This window comes from Giraffa tippelskirchi, chromosome 11, assembly GCF_054371585.1.
Source record: "Giraffa tippelskirchi isolate mGirTip1 chromosome 11, T2T-mGirTip1v1.2.pri, whole genome shotgun sequence".
Lineage (NCBI taxonomy): Eukaryota > Metazoa > Chordata > Mammalia > Artiodactyla > Giraffidae > Giraffa > Giraffa tippelskirchi.
In genome coordinates, this window is record NC_137285.1 from 3821565 (window position 1) to 3848540 (window position 26976).

Sequence of the window (26976 nt, forward strand, 5' to 3'; positions counted from 1 at the left end):
TTATGTCTGTAGGTACACTGTATCATCTATGAACTTTATTTAGGATAATAAGAAAACATATGTCAAAAAGAACAGATGCTGGGTCTCTTTGTCCTTAGCTGTTAAAAAACAACCAGATAAGACAATATATTAGTATATGATGGCACATTCCACGTAAGAACTAAATGCAAGAAACGATGAGACATTTCATCGTAAACCTTGTACTACTCTGATACTTCCTGGGTAACTCCAATGACATGCAAGTGCTCAGAGTTCAGAGAAAGAGACAACCAGGGAGGCTTCACAGGAGGTGGAGAACTGACTTAGTCTTACAGATTAGGTGGAATTTAAATAAAAAGAAAAAGGGGGAGGTAAGCCAAGTGAGGATGGATACTAATACCACAGTGGGAAGAAAACACATTTTTGAGCAACAGAGAGTAGGTTAAAATACCAATCATCTTCAGGGAAATAAGACTAAAAAGACAGCACACACTGTGGGCCTTGAATGCGAGGCTAAGCAGTCTAGATTTCACTGGATGGCATAAAACCAAAAGTTTTATCAGCAGGAGAATAATAACACGAAAGGTGTCATATGAGAAAGCAGCAAGCAGGATGGATTGGAGGGGAAAAGTCACTTACGATGTTTCCAGGTATGAACTGCTAAGGGCCCAATATCTTAATGATAGTAAAAATGCAGAGGCACCACCAAAGTGAGTGGAAAACATTAACTGCTTAAGCTTGGTAATTAATTAGGAATGAGAAAAGGAGGCAGAACAAGCTGGCAAAGATAACTGCAAAATTCTAAGCCCTGTGGTAAGTAGAAAAAGAATGGTTTTGTTAAGAATTGAAGGGCAGCTTCCAAGGAAGCAACACCAGATACGATATACTGGCTTTAAAGGTGGCTTCACAAGTAAATGTATGTCCAGACAGTAATTAGGGGTAAGATGGGATTAGATTCAGGAGACAGTCAAATCTAGGGGTAAGAATGAATTGATGGTGTTCCATTTATTTCAAAGAAATTACTGTCTACTACAAGAATCATCTGACATAGTTTCAGAAATTACTTGGTAATTTATGCTGTCAAAGACAGGAGAAGTCCATTAATATAAAAGTGTGTAAAGCTTCCAGAGGTATAAAGCTCCAAGACATGGACCAAACAACTGGACAATTCAACAAAAGGCTCAGGCAGGTCTGCTTCAAAGCCAGCAGCGACTCCTCGTACCACAACCAAACACCCCCTTAGTTGGAAACAAGTATGCCACTGTGAAACACTGCCAACCAAATTTTAAAAACTGCCCATGGCTCTTCAAACTATCTGACAGATAAAGGCCGCGTGTAGATTAAGTCTGAAGGAAGCTCTCTGGTGCCACAAGCTACTGTCCCATGGAGCCAGACAGTATCCCGTGATACCAGTCATGCATTTGAAGAGGTAGAATGTAAAGTGGTTATGTTAAATCTAAGCAAAAACCTAAAGCGTCTAAGAACATGGATTCTTAAGCACATTAAGCACTGATGAACAACCTGGGCAGCAATGTGGAGCCCGAGTTAATGATACTCACTTTAACGTTCCATCTGGGGAACAATGTTAAAGGGCGGGGAAGGGACTTTCTGAAGTTACCTGATGTAAGAGGGTAAACTGTTTACAATCATATGATATACTACGGATAGAATTTTATCTATTTTAAGAGGAAACTAAACAAAAAATAGACATCCTTGATTATTAAATACTAAAATACAAGATATTACTGTACACAAGGTCCTTCAGGAAGATGATGAGAAAATGATTAAGAGGAAGGGCATGGAGGCCCCAAGAAGGCTAACAAGGAATGGACACCTACATGGACAGTCTGTCATCATCCTGGGCCACTACTATATCAGCTTCAACAAGGGCAAAGAGGCACATCAATCCGGACCATTTCTATAATAAAATAAGGGAATCTAAACTACAAACACCAATTCAGTTCAGTTCAGTCGCTCAGTCGTGTCCGATTCTCTGCAACCCCATGAATTGCAGCACGCCAGGCCTCTCTGTCCAGCACCAACTCCCGGAGTCTACCCAAACCCATGTTCATCGAGTCGGTGATGCCATCCAACCATCTCATCCTCTGTCGTCCCCTTCTCCTCCCGCCCCCAATCCTACCCAGCATCAGGGTCTTTTCCAATGAGTCAACCCTTCGCATGAGGTGGCCAAAGTATTGGAGCTTCAGCTTCAACATCAGTCCTTCCAATGAACACCCAGGATTGATCTCCTTTAGGATGGATTGATTGGATCTCCTTGCAGTCCAAGGGACTCTCACGAGTCTTCTCCAACACCACAGTTCAAAAGCATCAATTCTGCGGCGCTCAGCTTTCTTCACCGTCCCAACTCTCACATCCATACATGACCACTGGAAAAACCATAGCCTTGACTAGACAGACTTTTGTTGGCAAAGTAATGTCTCTGCTTTTAAACATGCTATCTAGGTTGGCCATAACCTTCCTTCCAAGGAGTAAGCGTCTTTTAATTTCATGGCTGCAGTCACCATCAGCAGTGATTCTGGAGCCCAAAAAAGTAAAGTCTGACACTGTTTCCACTGTTTCCCCATCTATTTCCCATGGAGTGATGGGACCAGATGCCATGATCTTAGTTTTCTGAACGTTGAGCTTTAAGCCAACTTTTTCACTCTCCTCCTTCACCTTCATCAAGAGGCTCTTGAGTTCTTCTTCACTTTCTGCCATAAGGGTAGTGTCATCCGCATATCTGAGGTTATTGATATTTCTCCCGGCAATCTTGATTCCAGCTTGTGTTTCTTCCAGCCCAGCGTTTCTCATGACGTACTCTGCATATAAGTTAAATAAGCAGGGTGACAATATACAGCCTTGACGTACTCCTTTTCCTATTTGGAACCAGTCTGTTGTTCCATGTCCAGTTCTAACTGTTGCTTCCTGACCTGCATACAGGTTTCTCAAGAGACAGGTCAGATGGTCTGGTATTCCCATCTCTTTCAGAATTGTCCACAGTTTATTGTGATCCACACAGTCAAAGGCTTTGGCATAGTCAATAAAGCAGAAATAGATGTTTTTCTGGAACTCGCTTGCTTTTTCGATGATCCAGCGGATATTGGCAATTTGATCTCTGGTTCCTCTGCCTTTTCTAAAACCAGCTTGAACATCTGGAAGTTCACGGTTCACGTATTGCTGAAGCCTGGCTTGGAGAATTTTGAGCATTACTTTACTAGCATGTGAGATGAGTGCAATTGTGTGGTAGTTTGAGCATTCTTTGGCATTGCCTTTCTTTGGGATTGGAACGAAAATTGACCATTTCCAGTCCTGTGGCCGCTGCTGAGTTTTCCAAATTTGCTGGCATATCGAGTGTAGCACTTTCACAGCATCACCTTTGAGGATTTGAACCAAATACACAAGGAAAACTCAGAGACTCCAGTCAGCCCTCCTATAACAGGGGGGATGGGATTCAGGGGAAGAATGCGTAAGCACTGCTGGGCTACAGTATGTTTCAACTTCAAGATAAAAAAGAAGCATTTTTTTCCCCCACAGACCTGTCTCACTTTCAAATGCAAGAATAATTGCGAGTTCAAAACTTTAAGAAGACAACATTGAGTAATTTTAAAAGAATCTTTTATTTTCACTGTATGTGAAAGAAATGGCTCTTCTTGCACATGTACTGCATAGAAAGAAACACTGACAGTACTTCAGTGTGGAGGGAAAGTAATTAAGAGGTGGTAATTTTTAAGAAGTGACTTTACAACTGCTACCACTTTGGGCAAGCTTTTCAGTTTCTCAGTGTTTCCTCATTTATGCCTGGTAACTTTTTGGATATCTGATGGGTGACATGACCTTCCCAAACTAGGATTCCATGGCATGTTGGGGAGATTATTCCATGGTGAGGAGATGATTTAATCACTAGCAAATCCCAAAACTTATCAGCTGAGTAAAACTACTGTGGTTTGGTCTTACTCCCCGTAAAATATCCCAAACCTCAAGCTTTCTAAAACTTTTGTTGAAGTCAACTATAAATGAAAATAAAAACCAAGAAACAGTTCAAAAGCCATAGCTGAATGCTCTCAGTTGGACTTTTCCCCCCTACTTATAAGGATCATGTTTTAAAAAAAAAAAAAGTAAAAAAAAAAACCAAATGTAAAACTGAGTCAGTGTCCTGGCACAGTGACACTTCCAAATGAGATTAATTTACTTAAAAAAAAAATTAAAAGATGCTACGTGTCTTTTCCACCTCTTGCAAAAACATTAAGGTCTGTGTGTTTTCAGGGATCCAGACACAAATTCACGATGAGAGTATGCATTCCTTTGCCAGCTGTAGGATACAGATAAGCAGTTAAAACATTATCATTTCCTAAGCAAAAAACCATCTTCTTGAAAAACAAAAATCCAGTAAGTTGTCCAGAAATGGTCAGATGAACTCCATGTTATAATCTAATTTCTGCATCAAAGAGCAATAAGTCTCTTGAACCAGCAATATTTATGGCAATGTTCACTCTAACAAGTTCTGCTTCAATAGATAATAACCAAATATCAATCTTGTATAATTCTGTGACTATATTAGTAGTACAAGAGTGTGGTTCATTCTATCAGTTTTGTTTTTTGGGGTTTTTTTAATATGGAAAAGTTCTGAATACATTCCTTAAAAGAGGTGCTGCAACAGACAGAATTTCAATTACTGATCAATACTTAAGATCATTTGTCTCACTTAAGTGACTGAAACACTGACAGCTGCTTTTTCCAAACGAGACCCCAAAATGTGAGACATCAAAGGCAGAGAAACTGTGCTCTCGTGTTTTTAGATATTAAGATCTGACTGCATTTCAGATGCACCTGTTTGCTTTTCACATCTCAAGAAGGCAAAAGGAAGACCTGACCAACTTCTCAGAAACATCAACTGTGATCAAACCAACTTTAGCAAATTTGATTTGTACTTTTAAAATCACTTATTTCTTACAAGTGTTTCCCTTTTAAACTTACTCCTTACACAAAAGATAGGAGGAGGGGAAGCATAAATCATACATGATGTCTTTTTTAAATTCATACATGATGTCTTGGTGAAGACATTTTTTTCCTCTTTTTTATTTTTTAAATTATGCAAGTATGATAACACATTTACAGGAAACTTGGAAAATACAGAACAAAGTTACATATAGTTCCACTATTACAATTATTTTTAAGTAGAAGATTTTTAGTCTGAGTTTCAATATCAAACTCTCAAAAATTAATACAATGAATATGAAGAAAAGTAGAAGGAAACAGTAGACCTGAAAAGTTAAATGAAGACATTTTCTCCTGGTGACCAGAAAAGATTAAAACTGAAGATACAATACAATCTACTAAAAAAGGTAAAAATAACTTGAAGAGTTTTTTAAATGTTTTGACTTGCTCTATAATCACTTCTATAAAGAAAACATCAACTTCATACTAATTCAGATATATTAAATTATTAATAGGATTATAAATTTCTATGAGTAATTTGTAATGTTATTTTCTGACTCTATATCTTCCACCAAAAGTCACAAGGCAGGTATTATTTTACTACCGAAATTAAGAATTTTAAATTTAGCTTTGTGAGGCAACATTTAGGTTCACCATGGTAAATGGCGAGATGTTCCCTAACACCTAAGAAAGAAAAAACAAACTATGAGAAAACAAATACTTAAGTCTTGGTTATTGACAGAGAAAATCCAGGCATTCAAATCACTAGAAATTAATTAAAAGCCAAGAAAGACCACTTTATCTAAGTGCCAGGGGTAGTTCAGTATTTATAACTGCTATGGAAAGATCAGAAAGATCAGCTCCGGTGTTGGAAAAATGTTTCTGGACTTTTGTTTCTTTGACTAGTTCCAAGGCCCGCCTTTGGGAAATTAAAGAGAAGGTAAACTCCTGCCCACTCATTTATGTCCTGCCACTGGCTCTCAGCTAACTTTTCATGAAGAGGAAAGAAGTAATTTTGTTTCCCCCAGCCCCTCTTTCTCCCTACACTGTCCCAAACTGAAGTTCTCGTGGGCAATCATAGGACAAATGTTCTATTTTTTAAAAAAGACTCCTAGTCAGGAAATTCATACATCCTCATGGAAACTTAAAATTTCCTAATTATAACCTTATAATGACTTCTGCCCCTCTTAAAACATCATATGATTATCTCAACAGAGCCTGCAGACTCCGACCATGCCTCCTACAAGTCAAAGAATAAAATTGTAACTGCATTTTCTTGGACAAAACACCAAAATGACCAACCCCTACCTACGAAGATGAGCAGTTTTACAATAGGTTCTCAAAAGCTTTTTTAATAAGGCTTAAATTATGAGCTCCAATTTCTTATGTACTCCAACAGAAAAAGACCACTAATCATGAGATAGGTAGCAAAGAACAAAAACTTACTTTTGTTAAAGGCACCTAAAATATTATGCAAAATTCAACTACCAATGTCATTTTGAAATCTGCAAATTCACATTGTTCATTCCAATATGCTTTGCTTCTGGACCCTGCCCTAAAAGGGCAAGAACCCTCTCCAAACCCCACCCTTTTCACACCAATCCTCTGCCGTCATGCTGGATAAGAGGCTTCTTTTCTAGAAAGACAACAACTTCGTTTGGAGGTCAACTTACCATAGGAAGTCAAGAGTTCACCCATGTATAAATGACATGATTTTCCTATTAGGCCTAGGTACTTGAGATGTTTAACACCAATTCTAGAAAAATTTGGAATTAAACTACACTCAAAAAATAGCTATCAGCATTCCAAACCTAGCTAATCTGTATACTGCTTATCAGTTTATCAATAATATATAGCAATATTAATGGTCCTCTCTCCATCTACAAACAGATTCTTCAGAAAAGTTCTGATTCCCTCTACTTAGCTTTATGCAGAGTAATGGGCAACAAAATGGACAAGGACCAGAAAGCTGAATGAAAATGCAAATCCATCCTTTAAGCATACAACTTAACAATAAAGAGAAGAAACAGATTTTAATTTTAACTGCTGTCATCTCAATTATAAACTGTCCAACTCTAGATAGCCAACAGGCACATTCAGAGAAGAGACACAGAATTCCAAGAATAGAGGCTATATGTGCACCAAGAAGAATCCACTCTTACCCTGGTCTAGTTAAAATATGTGTGCTGTGCTTACTCCCTCAGTGTGTCCAACTCTTTGCGACCCCATGGACTGGAGCTCACCAGGCTCCTCTGTCCATGGGGATTCTCCAGGCAGGAATACTGGAGTGGCTTGCCATGCCCTCCTCCAGGGGATCTTCCCAACCCAGGGATCGAACCCAAGTCTCCCGTATTGCAGGCGGATTCTTTATCATCTGAGCTACAAGGGATATTCTGGCAATTAGGCAGGGGGCTACTCATATTTTTGAAAACAAGCCAGTGAAGACCCGAATAACCTCTCATAACCAACCGCACACGACAACGTGGGCTCTATTTAAAATGGTGAGCTCAAACACCCACTCATTTGAAGCAGTACTCCTCAATTATTAAATAGCCAAAAGACCAGAACACCATCTTAAGAATCCTTTTAAGACCAATACAATTCAATAGATGCCCAGAAAACTACCCACCCTTTTAAACTAGTAACATTTATTTCATGTAAACACAGGGAAACATGTTAACTGCCACTGAAATATATATAGGGAGAAAAAACATTTTCCTCTAAAGTCAAAAAGTAGACAGAGAAGGCAGTGGCACCCCACTCCAGTACTCCTGCCTGGAAAATCCCATGGATGGAGGAGCCTGGTAGGCTGCGGTCTGTGGGGTCGAGAAGAGTCGGGACACGACTGAAGCGACTTAGCAGCATGATTATCTACATAGGTAATTTTCCTACTCAACATCTGAACTCAAGGGCCTTACACAACCTGTTAACAAGATGCATTACAATATAGATTACCAGGTAAGAACACAGGTTCTGGAATCAGACCATTTTGGATGTGAATTTTGGCTCCAAATCTATTTGAATCACTTTAGGAAGTTCACTCAGTCTCCTCATCTGTAAAATGGAGATAACATCAATCAGTTTTCTAATCAGTGTTCAATGTATACGAATTCTGATGAGGACAAGAAAGATGCTTAATGACTACTTTCTGGATTAAAAAAAAAAAGCACAACTTAAGTCAACACAAGAAATTAACCAAAATCTTCTATTACCTACCTACTGAATAAATGTTTCAAGCACACCCATGCCCATTTAAAAACCTCTAATTCTAGTTCTTACGATAAATTCAACATTCCTACCTGCCTTTCTTCATAAAGAAGAAACCCCTGGGACTGACAGATGTAAGTTTCTATTATTCATTATAAACTCTCTAAGTCCAAAATTTTTTTAAAAAAGTAATGTGATTTTGCTGAAGCAAAAATTTTAGTTGTAGGCACTTGAGGCTAACCAAGAAGAAATAACTGACTGAGCCAAGCAATATTAACCGTTTTTCTCCATACATTCTCAACTCTCAGGATACTCTCACAGTACTTGTCAAGATCTAGTGCATACCTCTCAACAAGGCCTCCCCAAAATGAGGATCTTCCTTCTTAACGACAAGGTCTCCCCCAAATGAACATCCTATTCTTCCCCTCTAGGACATTCTATGTTCATTGCAAATTCCTTGCATTGTTTATGTTACTTCCTATACCCAGACTGGCCCTTTCTCCACCAACCAGATCCCTAGAGCTTCACTAGTAATCCAAACCACTAAACTTTCATTGCATTTTTCCAAGTATACATGATTTAACATTTATTCTCTTTTGCCTACGTCTACTTCTTTCCCTCTCCCAATTTGCTCACCCTCCTCCTCCTCTTTCTCCCTCATTCTCTCAAATACACAGAGGCAAGTTCCTCAAGAGCTGCTCAAAATGTTCTGATCCATCAATGAAATTTCTCTTCTTAAAGCACAAATAATCTTCCTAAAGAGGTTTGAGGTATCATTGATAATACTGTAAAAGTAGGACTCTTTGATCAAGCCACTCCTAATGCATCCTTTTCATGTTCCATTCTCTGTGTAATAATTTTGCTTCTACCCCCCAAATTGGACTCCTTCCCTTTCCTTTTCTCAACTTTTTCTTGACAAAGGTGAGATTATAAAGCTGTTTCTTCCAATTTGAAGCCAAGATAATTTTTCCAATCATATACATTTAATGCTTTCTAATAATTGGCAAAGATCCTCAACAGTACAGTACCCACATGAACAACTGACTCTACAGAGTCAAAAAATATAGAAATACTGTTTGGCATTCTACCTGGAACAATTAAGTCCAACTTTTTTAAAAAATAATTTAAGTGACAGAAAGAACAAGGAGAGAAAATACTCTCAAACAAAACACAATCTCACATTAATGAGTCAATCGTGGCAGCTGTTAAGCTTGTTTTATTAGCAGCTAACTTATATTGAGCACTTTCCTCTGTCAGGCACTATACACACCACGTTCTGTTTATACACTCATCTACTGATGAACATCTGGACTGTCGCTACCTTTTAGCTGCTATGAATAGTGCTATGAACACTGATGTACAAGTATCTGTTAAGAGTCCCTGACTTAACTTCTTTTGGGTAGATACCTAAGGAATGGAATTGTTGGATCATATGATAATTCTGTTTAATTTTTTAAGGACCCACCCGATTGTTTTCCACAGCAGCTATACCATTTCACATTCCCATCAGCAATGAACCAGGATTCTAATTTCTCCATACCTTCATCAATACTTGGAGAAGGCAATGGCACCCCACTCCAGCACTCTTGCCTGGAAAATCCCATGTACGGAGGAGCCTGGTAGGCTGCAGTCCATGGGGTCTCAAAGAGTCGGACACGACTGAGCGACTTCACTTTCACTTTTCACTTTCACGCACTGGAGAAGGAAATGGCAACCCACTCCAGTATTCTTGCCTGGGGAATCCCAGAGATGGTGGAGCTTGGTGGGCTGCCGTCTATGGGGTCGCACAGAGTCGGACACGACTAAAGCGACTTAGCAGCAGCAGCAGCAGCAGCATCAGTACTGTTTCAATTTTTGATGACAGCTATCCTAATAATGGGTATGAAGTGGTTTCTCGAGGTTTTGATTTGCACTCCCCTAACGATCAATTATACTCATCTCTTTTCATGTGCTTACTGGGCAACCATGTAACCTGTTTGGAAAAACGTCTATTCAAATCCTTTGCCCATTTTCAGGTGCGTTGTTTTATGGTGTTGTGATCCTCTATATAATCTAGATATTAATCCTTTATGAGACATAATTTACAAATATTTTCTCTAATTCTTTGGGTTGTCTTTCACTCTGATTGTGTTTTCTATTTCTTTCTTTTGCTGCCTGTGTTTTTGATGTCATACCAAAGAAATCAGCACCAAATGCAATGTCATGAAATTTTTTGCCTGTGTTTTCTTCTAAGAGTGTCATAGTTCTAGCTCTCACATTTAGGTCTCTGATCCTCAATTACCCAGATAATTTTAAAGCACAAATAATCATGTTTTTAACTTCATAAAAACTTTTTTCAAGTGTTAGGTGAGACTTAACAGAATCCACATGCTATAGAAACAGTCAAAGATATACAAGATGTTCATTTATGCCCTGTTTACAACTTTTAAACAATTGGAAATAAGTAAACTTATTCCATAAGTATTCATACAATGGAATATTATGCCCTTCTAAGCACAGGAGTTGGGTGAGTAACCCAGGTTAACTGAGTCACAGCCTATTCCGTCAATTACATGATCCAAGGGGAAACCAATGAGAATCCTCTTCAATGACAATCAGTTCACCGAGTCACCCTGGACCTACCACAGTGAGTTCAAAACAGTAAGGACTGTCTTGAGTTTTTAAGGGAAACAGCAATAACTGACATCTAGTAGACCACACAAATGACTATCTGAGGTCATTCAAAATTTCAACATTAACTCACAAAACATTCCTTTCAGTGACATCATTTCTTTAAGAAGCAGGAGATTTAGCAGCTATGATAAAAAGCAAGCACCATGTAACAATCAGTGCGGAACAAGAAATAGAGGTATAATGTCTGACCTGATTCTAAGGCTTGAGAATCTGTGCAGTATCCAACAGCCACATACACGGAAAATCAAAATATTCTCCTTCAAACTGCATGAATTTCAAATAACTAAACTGTCAGGAAATAAATACTTAGGTTGTTTGGTCCTAACTACTTAACAAATGGAGCTGTTTTTTTGGCCAATGGGCGGGTACCATGGAAAATATTACTGAGACAGCTAACAAGAGACTTTGGACTATGCAGCCATGAGCCAGGAGAAACCGGGGAGAATCACACCAGTGCCTACAGAGGTGCGAAGCTGGAGTACCTTAGACACCCTACCCCAACCCCCAGCTCTCAGAGGCCCCAAGCTGCCTCCCACAGTTCAATCAGGTGAGCCGCTCCAGGATTCTGCCAATAAAGCCATCCTTTTCTTTTTGGTTATTTAAGCTTTAATTCAGTTTCTATTACCAGCAACCCAAAGTCCTAAATAACAAAATCAGATGATTCAAACATTCAGCCTGATTTTCTTAGCAAAAGCATCACGAAATAATGTAGATCAGGGTTTGCTTGTTTTTTTGTTTTGTTTTGTTTTTTTACACAATTTAGGGCATTACTTTAACTCAAATATAAATCATCCTGTTTACTATTTCCTGAATCAACTGAACAAATAATGCTGTTAGATACTGTATACTTAAAATTTAGTTTTAAAGTTTTGCACAAATTCTACTATACTCAAGTTACAGCTTCAAAAAATAAGTAAAACATTCAACTTTATGAACATTAAAAGTCAAGTATTTTCTTAAATTAATACTTAATTGATTTCCAGAAATAAATTCATACAGAACTCATTTAATATAGATCTGTTTAATATAAATCCAAGACAGCAGTGACTTCAGCAATGAGAACAATTTACACTTCATTCATTGCAACTGAGAGAAAAGTAAACATTTCGAAAGTGAGAAAAGCTTAAATCAGAACTATACCAATTAATAATGGCAATTACAGCCAATTTTTATGCTCTGTGATAAAGCATTTATATAGACTTACTTCCCTGGTGGCTCAGCTGGTAAAGAATCCATTTGCAATGTGGGAGACCTGGGTTCAAACCCTGGGTTGGGGAAGATCCCCTAGAGAAGGGAAAGGTTACCCACTCCAGTATTCTGGCCTGGAGAATTCCATGGACAGGGGAACCTGGCGGGCTACAGCCCATGGGGTCACAGAGAGTCGGACACGGCTGAGTGACTCACAACAACAGCAACACAGAGCATTTGGACTGTGAGGACTATTGAGGGGTATCAACTCCCAGAGGCCTAGAGATGGAACGAGGGAAAAGAAACAGAGTAAATGTTTACTTAGAAAAAAGTATAAAGAAAAAACAGAACTCGTTAATCTCGTTGGACTTAACATCAAGCCACTGAGGTCTGAACACCCGTTTGCAACACCCCAGCAGTGTCTGAATCAGTCAAGCAAGAAGAAAAAGGAGGAATGGAGGCAGGAGATGAGAGAAAGAAAACAGGGCTCCAGGGGATAATGTGTATTAAAAAAAGAATCAAGTGATCTTTGTACCATGATACTTATGCATAAATTTAGGTTAATCATGTCCTCCTCCCAATGAAAAATATGTTAACCCCTAGTTTATCTAGTACATCTCTGATTTTAACCTTTCCCATACATTCAAATCAGTTAGAAATTTTTTTCTAAATTCTTTTCATCCTAATGTTTCGGCAGCCTGTTTTTAAAATATTCCTTTTGTCACCCAGTGGGTAGACCCAAGAGTCACTCAAGATTTCTTTAGAATTCTAATTCATCTTGCATTTTCATCCAACCTTGAACAGAGCTAAGATTTTAAAAATACATTATAAAATATTTCAGATTATCACACTGGGATGAAATGGCAGTTTCAAGGAGCTTCAAAGTTTGTTGAGGATCCTTCATCCCTGGTTTTCATTCCAACACTGTTGCATGTTTCTCTTTCATCCATTTTTTTAAAATTTATGTATCTATTTACTGGCTGTGCCGCACCGCTTGCGGGATCTGTAGTTTCCCGACGAGGGATCCAACGCAGGCCCTCAACAGTGAAACTGCCAAGTCCTAACCACTGTACCGCCAGAGAACTCCCTCCTGCACCCATTATTCGATGCTTCAAGCCTCCCTGCAGCTCACTGTGAGACTCTAACGGGAGCCGCGCCAGGTAAGTTCAAACAGCTGTCATCCCAGGGTGAAGTCACAGAAACGCATGTGACTGACAAATTTCACATAGTATTTTACACTTATATCTTCACCTCTAACACACTGATTCACATTGCATCCCTAACCCCAATTCCATAACCCAAGGCAACCCTCACTAAAGTCTACCTATTTAATTCTAATTTTTAGCTGGGAAGAAGGAGAACAGACAAAATTTTATCATAGAATCCTAAGCAGAAAACTCAAAGGTTAAAACACTTCCAACAACACCCAATAATTCAAATCACCAGTCATACTGAAGACAACTTAAAAAGCTGGATATTTAAAATTCTCTTAAAAGCAAAGACCTAAACAGACGATGAGCTATTATCAAAATCAAATTCCCTGAGACATAAAAGAAGACTGAGATTCAGAGTCGAGTTCGATATCTGGGTTGGCATCTGCCCTGGGGGTAATTTAATGAAACTGAAGAGTGACTGAGTTATATCAACTCAGCAGCCCCCAAATTTAAAATTCCAACTCAAGAGAATTCCCTGGTAGTATAGTGGTTAGCACTAAGCACCTTCACTTCAGTGGCCTGTGTTCAATCCCTGGTTGGAGAACTAAGATCCTGCAAGCCACAGAGCACAGCCAAAAATAAAAAAAAATAAAAAAAAATTCAACTACATGCTGTTAGAAACACACAACTGAAAATTTAAGGAAACAAAAAATTTGGAAAACAGATTATGAAGAAAGATGTCAAGCAAGTACTACAAAGGGAAAACTGGGTTTGGCTATACTTATACAAAGAAAAGTAGACATTAAGGAAAGGGGGCTTCCTTGGTAGCTCAGTTGGTAAAGAATCCACCTGCAATCGAGGAGACCCTGGTTCAATTCCTGGGTAGGGAAGATCCCCTGGAGAATGGATAGGCTACCCACTCCAGTATTCTTGGGCTTCCCTGGTGGCTCAGCTGGTAAAGAATCCACCTGCAATGCGGGAGACCTGGGTTCAATCCCTGGGTTGGGAAGATCCCCTGGAGAAGGGAATGGCAACCCACTCCAGTATTCTGGCTGGAGAATTCCATGGACTGTATAGTCCATGGGGTCACAAAGAGTCAGACACAACTGAGCAACTTTCACTTAAGCAAAGAAGCATTACTAGAAATAGAACCTTTCATAAAGATAATATGTTCAAGTTAAGAAAACAATGATTCTATATTATATGAACCTAAAGTTTGATGTAGAAGTATATAAAGCATAGGATTACAAAGATTTAGCAAGACTGAAAGAAAAATTTATATAAAATGGGGGGAAATTAAAGAGATAATGTATGTAAATAACATCAAACCATATCAAGCACTCAGGACTAAATCCAACAAAGATGTGTGTTATAAGGAAGTAGTGACAGACAGTAAAGAAGACCAAAATAAATCACAAAGCCTGCATTATCAGTTCTCTCAGTCTGAACTGATAATCCAATACAATCCCAATCAAAGGGCATGGATTCGATCCCCGGTCAGGGAAGCAACATCCTGCATAACGCTCACTGTGGCCAAAATATAAAAATTTTTAAAAATTAAAACGTGTTCAAAAGATTAACAAATTAGTAATAGAAAAAAAGTTTCAATGTGTTAAAGATTTTAACAGAAATTTCACAAGAGATATATAAAAGGCCAGTAAACACATATAAAAATGTGCATCGTCAGTCATCCACAAAAAACACATAAAAACACCACAATGAGATAATCTCTCACACCCAGCAGAGTAACCAAAGAGACTGACAAGAGCAAATGCTGGCTAGAATGTTGGGTAACCGGAACTCATACACAGCTCATGGAAATGTAAACTGGCATTACCACTTTGGAGAACAGTTTGGCAACTGCTTATTAAGTTAAACGTACATTTATCCTATGGCCCAACAATTTCACTCCTTGGTATTAACCCAAGAGAAGTGAAAAACACGTGATCACAGAAAGGCTTGGACACAGATGTCCAAAGGAACTTTACTCACAATAGCCCCAAACTGGAAAGAATGCACAACTGTGTTCAGTAACAGGTCATCAAATATACTGTGGTATATTTTGACTGGAATAGAAATACTGCTGGAATACTACTCAGCAATAAATGAGTTTTAAACTTCCCTGGTGGCTCAGACGGTAAAGCGTCTGCCTACAATGCGGGAGACCCGGGTTCAATCCCTGGGTCAGGAAGATCTCCTGGAGAAGGTAATGGCAACCTACTCCAGTATTCTTGCCTAGAAAACCCCACGGTCGGAGGAGCCTGGTAGGCTACAGTCCATGGGGTCGCAATGAGTCGGCCACGACTGAGCAACCTTACTTCACTTCATAAATGAATTCCTGATATTCCCAACAATACAGATGAACTCAAAAGTATTATGTTGACTCAAAGCAGCAAGTTACAAAAGAATACTATAAGATTCCATTTAAATAAAGTTTAAAAGCAGATAAAACTAATCTGTAGTGACAAACAAGAAGAGTAGTTTAGGTAGAAGAAATAACCAGAAAGGAGCAAGAGGGAGCTTTATAATGGGATGCGTAAGTTCCATATTAGGGTTGAGGCAGTGGCTTCACAGTTGCAAATATTTATTGAAACTCAAACTGCATACTTCCATCTGTGTATTTCACTAAATAAAATCTATTTTAACTGTTAAAAAGAAATCCTGAAATAGTATCCTAAAGCAGAGGCTCTAATCATCCAAAAGTAGTGTCTTTAGCAAAGGTCACACAACTTGGTTAATTTATAAGTAGTTTTAATATGTATACAGATCCTTGCCATTGTATATGGTATCCTATTTACATTAATTTTGTGTTGGTTTAAGCAAGTGTGAACAAATAGAATCAATTTATATATTTTTATAAGAAATATATGATCTGTATTTAGATTTCATAAATTTGTGGTTGAAAAAGTAGATACACATGCCTGAGTTATTCAAACACCTCTAAAAGCTTTCTAATAGGTACATCCACGGGTTACATGATTATGATCCCACTTTCAGGACATTCTGGAAAAGGCAAAACTATGAGAACAGGGACTAGATTAGTGATTGCCAGAAGTGAGGGGTGGAGGAAGGGTTTAAATAAAAAGAATAAATATGAAGGACACTTCTGGGGCAACAGAACTGGTTTGTATCTGAATTGTAGTGCTGGCTACACTGCTCTATGCACTGATCAAAACTAATGGAACTGTATGTCAAAAGCAGTAAATTTTAACTTCAGGTAAATTAAAAAAAAAAAAAAAGACTTTACAACTAAGTTTAACAAATGCTGAACTTGACAACATTTAAATAAAAACCAACCACCTCATATGCACCATCCTCCCAAGGTCCCCAGACTCGGAGGATATGCATATGAACTCCTGACCTCCCCTATAACCAAACAGCATACATTTACAGGTGACTAGTGTTTTGGGTCAAGTCTGAGGTTCTTCTAAGGTACTGAAATTTCCATGAAGTTAACTTGCCTCCAAGGAGACCAAGTTCACAACATGATCAGAGGCATGTGCTATGTGATGGCTTCATCCGTTAACTTGCATCTTTCATCAAGAAAATTGTTTAACCACTCACTAGTGTACTGGCAACAAGCAACAATTAAAAAAAAAAACACTGGATCTTTGAGAAAGTTCCAATTTCCCATCTGGAAGAAAAAGGGAGTTCTAGTTTCAACTCCCATCAATATTTTTCACCTACTAAAAATATAGCATTATCATAAAAAATACAGCACCATCTGAAAGTCCACATCAACTGTTATTCTTCTGAATAAAATAGTAGCCAAGATATACCTCCATACACATAATCATCCCAGAATAATGTCTACCTTGAAAACTTTAATTTAAAAATCGTATTCTTAGATTTAAGGCTATGTAGTTCAACAGGAAAAGTATCATGTGGCTTTTGCTAAAAGCAGTTTTAGCTAACCTCAATTAGCATGCCTGAAAAGGTTTATAAGGTTATATCTCAAGAGTGAGGTAAGCACAGGACTTCAAGTCACAACTTAGAACCATTAAAGTCCCTTTCCCATCTTTCAGATGCAGTCTTTTGTTTAAACTTGTACTAAGAATTTGAACTGTAACACTCCTTAACCAGATCTTACATTACAAAATAAAACTAATGTAAACCATTTTAAGGATATTTTAAATTCTAGACATACTTTCACCAAATGAAGACAGTTAAAACATACAACTATGCATCACAACTAGAAAATGTACGGTTCTAAGTCATCTGTGGGAGAACTGAACATGTTACTCAGGACAGTGCCAGATTCATGGGTGTGCAACCCGTGCACACTTGGTTTAATGCTATGTTGTAGCCATTCTGAAATTCTTAATTTTTGAAAAAAACAAAATTTTGGGGAAAAAAAATCTTAAGTTTCTGAAATTCTGTCCTGTGCCACGATTCTATGGGAAAACAGGAAAAGAATTTACAAACAACAGTACTCCAGTGACCAAGAGAAGTTTGCTTCTGGGCTAACAAATTAACACAAATTTTTCTTCCTCCTTATTATGACCAGAACTATACATATGGTTCCAAATCAGAGACTCAGATTTCAAAAAGGTCTGTATCTACTGAAGCATCATAACTGATTAATTTATTCCACCATTCAATGATGTTACCCTTTTATACACAGTTATGAAATCCATTTTCATGTGTACTTCACTAACATGGGCTTCCCTTGTGGCTCAGCTGATAAAGAATCCGCCTGCAATGCAGGAGACCTGGGTTTGATCCCTGGGTTGGGAAGATCCACTGGAGAAGGGAAAGGCTACCCACTCCAGTGTTCTGGCCTGGAGAATTTCATGGACTGAATAGTCCACGGGGTCGCAAAGAGTCAGGCAAGACTAAGCGACTTTCACTGACACCCAAAATTTATATATGCGGTGCTATTATTCACAAAATTTTATATTCTAAAAACTAGTATTTTATTAAAAAAAATATGTCTTCAAAGTTTTAAGAAAAAACAAGTAAACAAGCAAACAAAAGTAAACAACAAACAAGAGAAGAGAGCACGCAGCTCCTGAGCCTCAAGGCAGACGGTGTGGCAGAGAAAGAGGCCTCCCGAAGAGGCACCCTGGCACTCAGCAGGCACTCAGACATCTAATTTTCATAACTATTTAAAGTGTCAGCATTCTCTTCAGGAAAAAAATAAAAAATTCAGCCCTGCTCATAAGGATATTAAAACTCCAAACCCATAGAAGACAAAACAGAGTGAGGCTGAAAAATTAGTAGAAATGATCAGGAAAAAAGGTAACAGAATAAGAAGGTGTATAATAAAGAAGCTTAATCCTTACTTAAGATACTTATCAACAAGTATCTCAGTTTTTTCCACTGTGGATGCAGATGCTTGACAAAAGTTTTTGGAAAGGGGATAAAATATGTCTTTAAAATTAAAAAAAACACACACACAAATTATCCAGGATGTCTTTCAGCCACATCAATAACATATATATTAAAAAAAGCATTTATATCCAATGGAAAGGATGAAGGGGCCATTTTTTAATAATACAATTTTATATTCTATTTAAAGAAATTAACTCAGAAAACTGAATAGAAGCAAGTATTGGAGAATATGGGAAAATACAGAGAATTTACCAATGCAAATAAATTGCTATTAAGTTGAAATTTTGCATCACTAAATAATGTTTTACTACAGATTATTATTCAATAGTAACACTGAAGCCATTAACAGTCTCTGAGATGTTAAAACAAGAAATCCATTCACTCTAAAGCTTTATTAGATTAATAAATTTATCTAATAAATTTATTAGATATCCTCAAGCCAAGCACTGCTTTCTACCAACTTTCTACTTCAGCATTGAGGCAATCTAATCTAACGGGAGAAAGTCAGGAATCAGGTCTTTCCATTAAACTCCCAGGCTCACCATTCTCTGGCTGGCATCTATCTAGTACAGGAAAAAGCTGCACAGTAGGAAGGAAGTCTACTTGTCCTGCATTGCTGGGCTGTAAGCTTGTGTTGTTATGGGCACCAGCACAATAGCGCAAATATAAGGGCAAGGAAGCAAAAACCTGACTGGATTAGAGAATTTGGTCCATGTGATCAGTGTATTAATGAGACTACAATTACCTAAAAGTTCCAAGCATACTCAAATTATTTGATTTTCAAAGAAAATTTATTAGGGGGTTAGGGTCAGTACTATAACAAAACCACAGAACTTAAAGAATCTTTTATTCTTAAATCTAATCTTGTTCCAAATTATAACTGCTGATTATAGAATAGGAAGAGATACAAACACATTTCAAGGGTTTCAGAGTGGATCGACAGTTTTGTCTTCTGCTTCTATACTTTTCCCTGGAATGAGTACAGGAGAGAAAGGATTATTATTTAACCAGACAGTAAACCTAATCAGAAAGGCATCTTTCTTTTCTTTTTTTCTTTTTTGCAAAAGTCCACATTTAAAACTACATCTCCTGCTTTCCTTTCTTTGTTTACTCCCCACAGCTTGTGGCAGAGTAAAGGAATATGGTTCCCCCTTGACTGTGTACTATCTCTGCAGTATCTCCTGCTTAAAACAAAGCCTCCGCAACTTTTAATTCTTAATGTTTAAGAATTAAAAACATACACTAGCATTATAAAGTGTTAGTTTTTAGGCATTCCCGCACAACTTCAGAGTCAACCTAACTAACCTTGCCTCAAAACCTAATTCAGACGTTTACTAGTTCTGTCATCTTGAACAGGTCACTCTTCATTAATAAGTTTCTGACAGCAACAATATCTCAAAGTATTATTGTAAGGATTAAATGATCTAATACACAAAAGCAATTAGAAGTGTACCTGGCACTTAGTAATCATACATGTTAGCTTAATACTAATGCCCTGATATGTATCAATAACTCCTTATACCACACACACTAATGATCTTTCTTGAACTCTCAAAATTTAATTACCTCCCCTGACCAAACAAATACATGAATTACTGGAGAATAAACTAATATAGATAAATAACTGTTAAAAGGTCTTCGTTACAGAAATATCAGTCATACAGTTCAGAACTACGGTTAAAATATTGCATACAGAGCTCTGATTTAATACCATAATAAGATAATATAGGCTTAGTCAAACTAGTCTAAAGGAATACCTCATTACTTTGTTAAACAAAACCAAATTCTGAATAAACACCATTACCTTCATATTTAAGAACTAGTATTTACTGGGGAGCTTCCCACATGGAACTAGTGGTAAACAACCTGCCCGCCAATGCAGGAGATGTAAGAGACACGGGTTTGATGCCTGGGTGCGGAAGATTCCCTGGAGAAGGAAACGGCAACCCATTCTAGAATTCTTGCCTGGAAAATCTCACGAACAGAGGAGTCTGGCAGGTTATAATCCATGGGGTCTCAAAGAGTCAGATACCCCTGAAGTGACTTGGCATGCACACATTTACTGCACTGTGTGCCACTCACTGAGCTGGGTACTTTTCATACATTACCCTACTTAATCTTCATAGGGTTGCTGAGGTAGGACAACTCTCCTTTTTCAGAGAGAGGACTCCAAATCTCCAAAAGACCAAGTAATTTGCCCAAAATCAAGGAGCTAGTATCTTTCTAGATTCTAAAATACCAGAGTAGACACTTCACCATGATGCGAATGATCACCTGAGTCAAGTTTTTCCCTAAAACAATACAATTTTTCATATTCTACCAATATGACAACATACAATAAAACACTGAAACTTAGGCATTAAGAGAAAAAATTCAGTTCAGTTCAGTCGCTCAGTCGTGTTTGACTCTTTGCAACCTCATGGACTGCAGCACACCAGGCTTCCCGTCCATCACCAACTCGCGGAGCTTGTTCGAACTCATGTCCATCGAGTCAGTGATGCCATCCAACTATCTCATCCTCTGTCATCCCCTTCTCCTCCTGCCTTCAATCTTTCCCAGCATCAGGGTCTTTTCCAATGAGTCAGTTCTTCGAACCTGGTGGCCAAAGTACTGGAGTTTCAGCTTCAGCATCAGTCCTTCCAATGAATATTCAGGACTGATCTCCTTGAAGTCCAAGGGACTCTCACGAGTCTTCTCCAACACCATAATTCAAAAGCATCAATTCTTCTGCACTCAGCTTTCTTTATAGTCCAACTCTCATATCCATACATGACTACTAGAAAAACCATAGCCTTGACTAGATGGATCTTTGTCAGCAAAGTAATTTCTCTGCTTTTTAATATGCTGTCTAGGTTGATCATAGCTTTTCTTCCAAGAAGCAAGCATCTTTTAATTTCATGGCTGTAGTCACCATCTGCAGTGATTTTGGAGCCCAAGAAAATAAAGTCTGTCACTGTTTCCATTGTTTCCCCATCTATTTGCCATGAAGTGATGGGACCAGAAGCCATGATCTTAGTTTTCTGAATGCTGAGTTTTAAGCCAACTTTTTCACTCTCCTCTTTCACTTTCATCAAGAGGCTCTTCCTCTTCACTTTCTGCTATAAGGGTGGCGTCATCTGCATATCTGAGGTTACTGATATTTCTCCTGGCAATCTTGATTCCAGCTTGTGCTTCATCCAGTCGGGCATTTCGCTGATGTACTCTGCATATAAATTAAATAAGCAGGGTGGCAATATACAGCTTTGATGTACATCAACAGAAAAAATTGATAGATTTTATTTTAAACGCAAATGTAACAAGGGAAAAAATTCAGAAGTTACATGTGTAAAAGAAAAATTATCCAGACTATCCAAACAGGGCATGAAGAAAACCACCACCTTCAAGCACCGCAACATGGATAGTTGCTCGTTTGCTTAGACGTATGCTACAGTGTCTAGGTCTTACGGACATAAATTTTCACAAGCAAATTTACTCACATCCATGAATTCTATGCACAACAGATATGTCTTTATCTACAAACCAACTGCCCTAAAAGTAGGTACTATTATGTGGAGAATCAGGAGGAGAATAAATGTGGCTCAGACAAGCATCATCTCTCTGAAGGTGGTGGTTTGGAAAAACAGAAAATGCTCTTGTTAAGTTTACAGTATCATCTTTAATACTTTATAGGGAGAATGTGCAAAGGACAGTCACAGACTAAAGTCTGATTAGCACCTCTCAATTAAAAAATTATGTGACGATACTGGAATGCAGTACGCCTCGTGACAACAGCACAATCCGCAAAAGTGAACGAGGTGGAGTTGAATTCTCAGATGTCAGAATGTCTCAACTAACAGCAAAACAAGCAACAACTACAAGACACGTAAAAACATACTAAAAATTCTGATGGTATAGGAACCTGATGTAACATGAGTATTTTGCCAACTGTGAAGTATATCCAAGAACTCAGATATAAAATCATCCCCAAAATTAAACTTAAAAAGAACCCATGAAGGATTGTTCTGTGGTTATATAATATGCTCTACCTTATTCTTAGGAAATAAACTCTCAAGAAGCATAAGGACACAGCGCCTCAAACTTACTCTCAAATGGTTATAAGAAAAAACAAGAGCATGATAAAATATATGAAACAAAGTGTAAACAATTGGTGAAGGACACTGGCAAGCTCCTCATATTACTTCCATAGATTTCACTAAATCTGAAATAATATCAAAGCAAAAAACTTTTAAGTTTGCCACAAATGTGACAGAAGATTAATAGTCTGTAGGCACACGAACATTCGTCATTCTTTCTCTTATGATAAAAACAAAATCCAAACAAGAAAACGGGTTGTATATTCTGAACACGAGGAAGGCTGCTAAGACTGCACTAAAATGATGTTATGAATCATGTGAATCACACAATCTGCCTTGCTCATTTCCATGTCTTCCAAGTAATCTCTGATTATAACTTTACTAACAGGTTAGGTCCACCACTTCAGTGTTCTGTTAAATTTACAACCAAACAAAAGAAACATTTTAAAAAGAACTTTAACTGAGGAATTAAACACAAAAGTAAAGGCACTGCAGTAGCAGAAGTCCAAATTGTTAGTTATCTCTTTAGGGTACCTACTGACTGGGAAAGGATGGGAGGGAGTCTTAATGAAAGAGAGCAGCAAATGTTCATCTTAATCTGAGTGTAGTTACGCAGGTTAAGAAGTTGCCAAAAGTTAGGGTTACTACACTTTATTATATGCATATCATATCTCAATGTTTTTTAATTAAAACAAAACGTACTTTCAGAGAAGTTCTTGGCTCAAAGACAAAATCTACACTGCAACAGACTAACTTATATTGCAGCACTGGCATTCAGATTCATTAACCAGTCCCTGTAATCTTTGTTAACGTGAGTGGAGCTCTGAGATGGATATCTTTGGGGAAAAAACACTGTAGAACTTTAAGAAAAAGGTACACAATGAGATCAAGGCACATGCAAGGAAGAAGAGATGGTTCCTACCAAATAACATGTAATTTTGACTAATCTGTAACATTAACTGTGCTACAGAAAGGCTAGAAATCAGGTTAGACATCCTCCCCTATTCTGTCTTAGCCTGCTTGAAAAAATAAACTTGCAAGTTTTTTTCCCCTTTTGGGGGGGCTATGGGAATAAAAAAATTTTTTAAATATAGCTTTGGCAAAAACTAAAACACTACACTCTGGATGTTGTCCTTTATTCAAAACAATGTCTGCATGTACAGGACAACATAAACCAAAATCAATGTATGTAATGGTAAAGAGAACCACAAAACTGACATTTAAGAGCCAAGCATGGAAACAGATAAGGGTAGACCAGCTACTGCTATCTTCCTTCCATTGGGCTGTGTCTCATTTCAGAGATTCAAGTACTGTTAACCTTAATGTGTCAGTGTTTCCACTGCACAATTTAAAACAAAAAAAATTTTTTTCTAGTTAAACAGTGAAGTTGCCAAGTAACTACTCAGAAACCACTCAACTCTACTTCAAAATTTTTTTAGCCAACAACTCAAGTTTTTTTTAAGTTCCCTTTCTTAATAACAAACTGAATATAATCATAAGTTCAGAGATCCACATAAAAGATCTGGGCATGATCATTTATATTAAATTCTATAAAACTAATCTATGGTAACAGAGAGATTAGATTATAATAACCTGAAAAGAGTTGAGCATATTCTTTTTAAAAGCTCCTATAATCCAAACGGATTGAAAATAATCCAACTGAAAAAATTCGACAAATGATAACAGGAAATCACAGGAAAAATGCAAATGTTCAACAAATATGAAAACATAGTCAACCTCAGATAACCAGAAATATACAAATGAAAACAATGACAATAACTATTTTCCATCTCTAAGACTGGCAAAAAGATACTGTTTAATTTCAAATTCTGAAATGAGCATGGAAAATAACTACTTTAGCATACACTTCTGGTAGGACGAAAACTGTCACAGGTCCTCTGAAGACCATTTTGGCAGTGTGGTAAAACTACAGCCATGCATATCATACAACTCAGTAACTCTATTTCTCTTGATAAACTTGAGAAGCAGTCACGCGTGCACTGAGAGATGTAGAAAAACCTTCACTGCAACAGATAGTAAAAACAAAACAAAGTTTATATAGGGAATGTTATCTAATATTAAGCAAATGTCTCTAAGACATATTACTGAAGAAAGCTTAAGATGTAGAAAGAAATGTACAGAGTATTAAGAAACAAGGGGAAAAACTGAGCCTGGACTTGAGACCCCTCCCCACCACCTCTGCCCACAGCTTGGTTCCTTCTCCCACCTGTATGGATGTGCATCTTTCAAGAGCAAGGAAGGTGAGGCATCAGTGAGGTTATTACTTGGTTTGCCCAGGATCTGCTGAAAGCAGAGAAGAACTCCAATTCCCAGAGAAATTATTATTATCACTACATAAAGACGCTTATAAAGAAACTGGACTTCAAGGACATTCACTTCAGTACTCTAGCAGAAAAATCACGAAATTCGTAGAAATTATGTTCACTCCATCACATTCTAACAAAAATAATGACTTCAAATGAACCTACTGCTATCCTCACCCAATGACAGTGGTGGCAAAAAGCTGCTTTGTGTATACAAATCACTGGCTTCATACTCTCAGAGAAGACCCGCCTCCTACTGGAACAGCTCTGACACTGTTTGGATGAGCCAAAGTTGGCTCCAGGGGTTAAGCAACAATCTTTAGACCAAATGCACTTCATATCTGTGCTTTATATCAAAGTTTGAACAATACTTATGCTAGAGAATTATTTACCCATGAGGTTAAAAAAAAAAATCTTTATTCCTAATAGATCTACGACACTGGTCTTGACATGATTTCCTTTGCCTCTAGGATTCTTTTCCTAGCATTCAAAAAGCTTACATAACAGCCATTTCCTTTTTGTTATTTAAATGGAAAAAATAAATATCCAAATGAATATAATACAACATTCAAATATTCTAAATACCAGAATATTCTAAACACCAGTAGGAATCAATACTGAATAGACAACTTGAACTTCCCCGGTGGTCCAGTGGTTAAGACTCTGAGCTCCCAATGAGGGCAGCATGGGTTCAATCTCTGGTCAGGGAACTAAGATCCCACATACCACACAAACACAACAATAAACCCTGCAGCTTCTTTTTTAAAAAAGTATATGAATAGACAAATTCAGCAAGAATACTAAGTTTACTAAACTCCCACATTCAGACTTCAGCTTAAGAACTTTGTATTCCTAAACTCTTAAGATTAGCCATGAACTTACTGGTGGCTTAGTTTTATATAGTAAGACTCCAACAAAATGTTTTCTCTAGCCTATTACAGACAGTTTAATTAGCATAAGTCACTAAATTAACACAGTATGTAACCTAATAATGTTTTAAAAAACTGAACTAGTGAGTTTCTGAGTTGTTTTTTTTTTAGTGTTCTCAGGCATTTTTTGAATTTTTTTAAATGAAGTATAATCAATTTACAATGTTGTGCTAATTTCTACTGTACAGCAAAGTGACTCAGTTATACACATATATACATTTAATATTCTTTTCTATTATGGCTTATTCCAGGAGATTGGATATAGTTTCCTGCGCTATACGGTAAGACCCTGTTGTTTATCCAGTCTAAATATAATAGTTTGAAACTACTAAGCCCAAACTCCCAGTCCATCCCTCTCCTGCCCCACTTCTCCAGTTCTCCAATATTAAAGCAAATTACCTAAGTCTTCAAGAATAAGAAAAGCACAGGTGAAATAAAATGCATGTATAAAGTCATCAACCAGTTCCTAATAAAGTCAGATATTTGAAATAAATTATAAACATAATTATACTGGGTTGAATTTAACCTAGAAAAATATTTCCTACAAATTAAAACCAGGATTGGAAATGTCCAAAGGCCAATATAAACTAGTAGTCCAGAAATACATTATTTTTCAAGAGCCAAATTTCTTATTGGGCATATATCACTGTTTTACAACAATAATTTTATTAACTTCTTGATAAAAACTTTCCTTCCTCCTTTCTTGGCTAGCTTTTGCAGTCAACATACACAAAATCAGGCAGTTTAAACCACTTCAAATGTGCCAGTGAGAAATCCATGGCAAGATAATGTCATTCACTTTCAAATATGTACACCTTTAGTATAAAGAATAACAATGTGCCATGCTCAAAGAATTAGGAAGAGGGGGACTTTGAGAAAACTGTTTTCACCCCGAGAGAAAAAAAAAAACGGGAAACATAGAATGAGGAAACAATTAATTACCCAGTGACTACTACCAAAACTATGTACTCATATGATACTATTTCCCCAAACATTAAGAACTATAATTTTAGATTTTAGCCTGATACAAACTCTTATGGGAAGAAAAGAAATAAGAAAACTGACTGTACAAAGCAACTATCCATTCTTTGTATTCTTAAAAGCAAGTAAGACTGTGCACTTCTACCTTTTAGTATCCACAACCAGTAACATCATTTTAGTTAAAATTCCCTTTACTCTT

General features: G+C 37.5%; 1 protein-coding gene across 50 annotated transcripts in view; it reads right to left on the bottom strand.

Annotated features, from left to right (window-relative positions):
- The window catches only part of MTMR3 (myotubularin related protein 3), a 124873-nt gene that overhangs the window by 63940 nt on the left and 33957 nt on the right, over nt 1-26976 (bottom strand). For 5 of the 50 annotated variants that reach the window (XM_081542623.1, XM_081542612.1, XM_081542600.1 and 2 more), the window contains exon 2: nt 7870-7968. The exons of the other annotated variants lie outside the window; for them this stretch is intronic. The gene's annotated coding sequence lies outside the window, so the exon portion shown is untranslated. The remainder of the gene's footprint in view (nt 1-7869; nt 7969-26976) is intronic. 50 annotated transcript variants of the gene reach the window in all.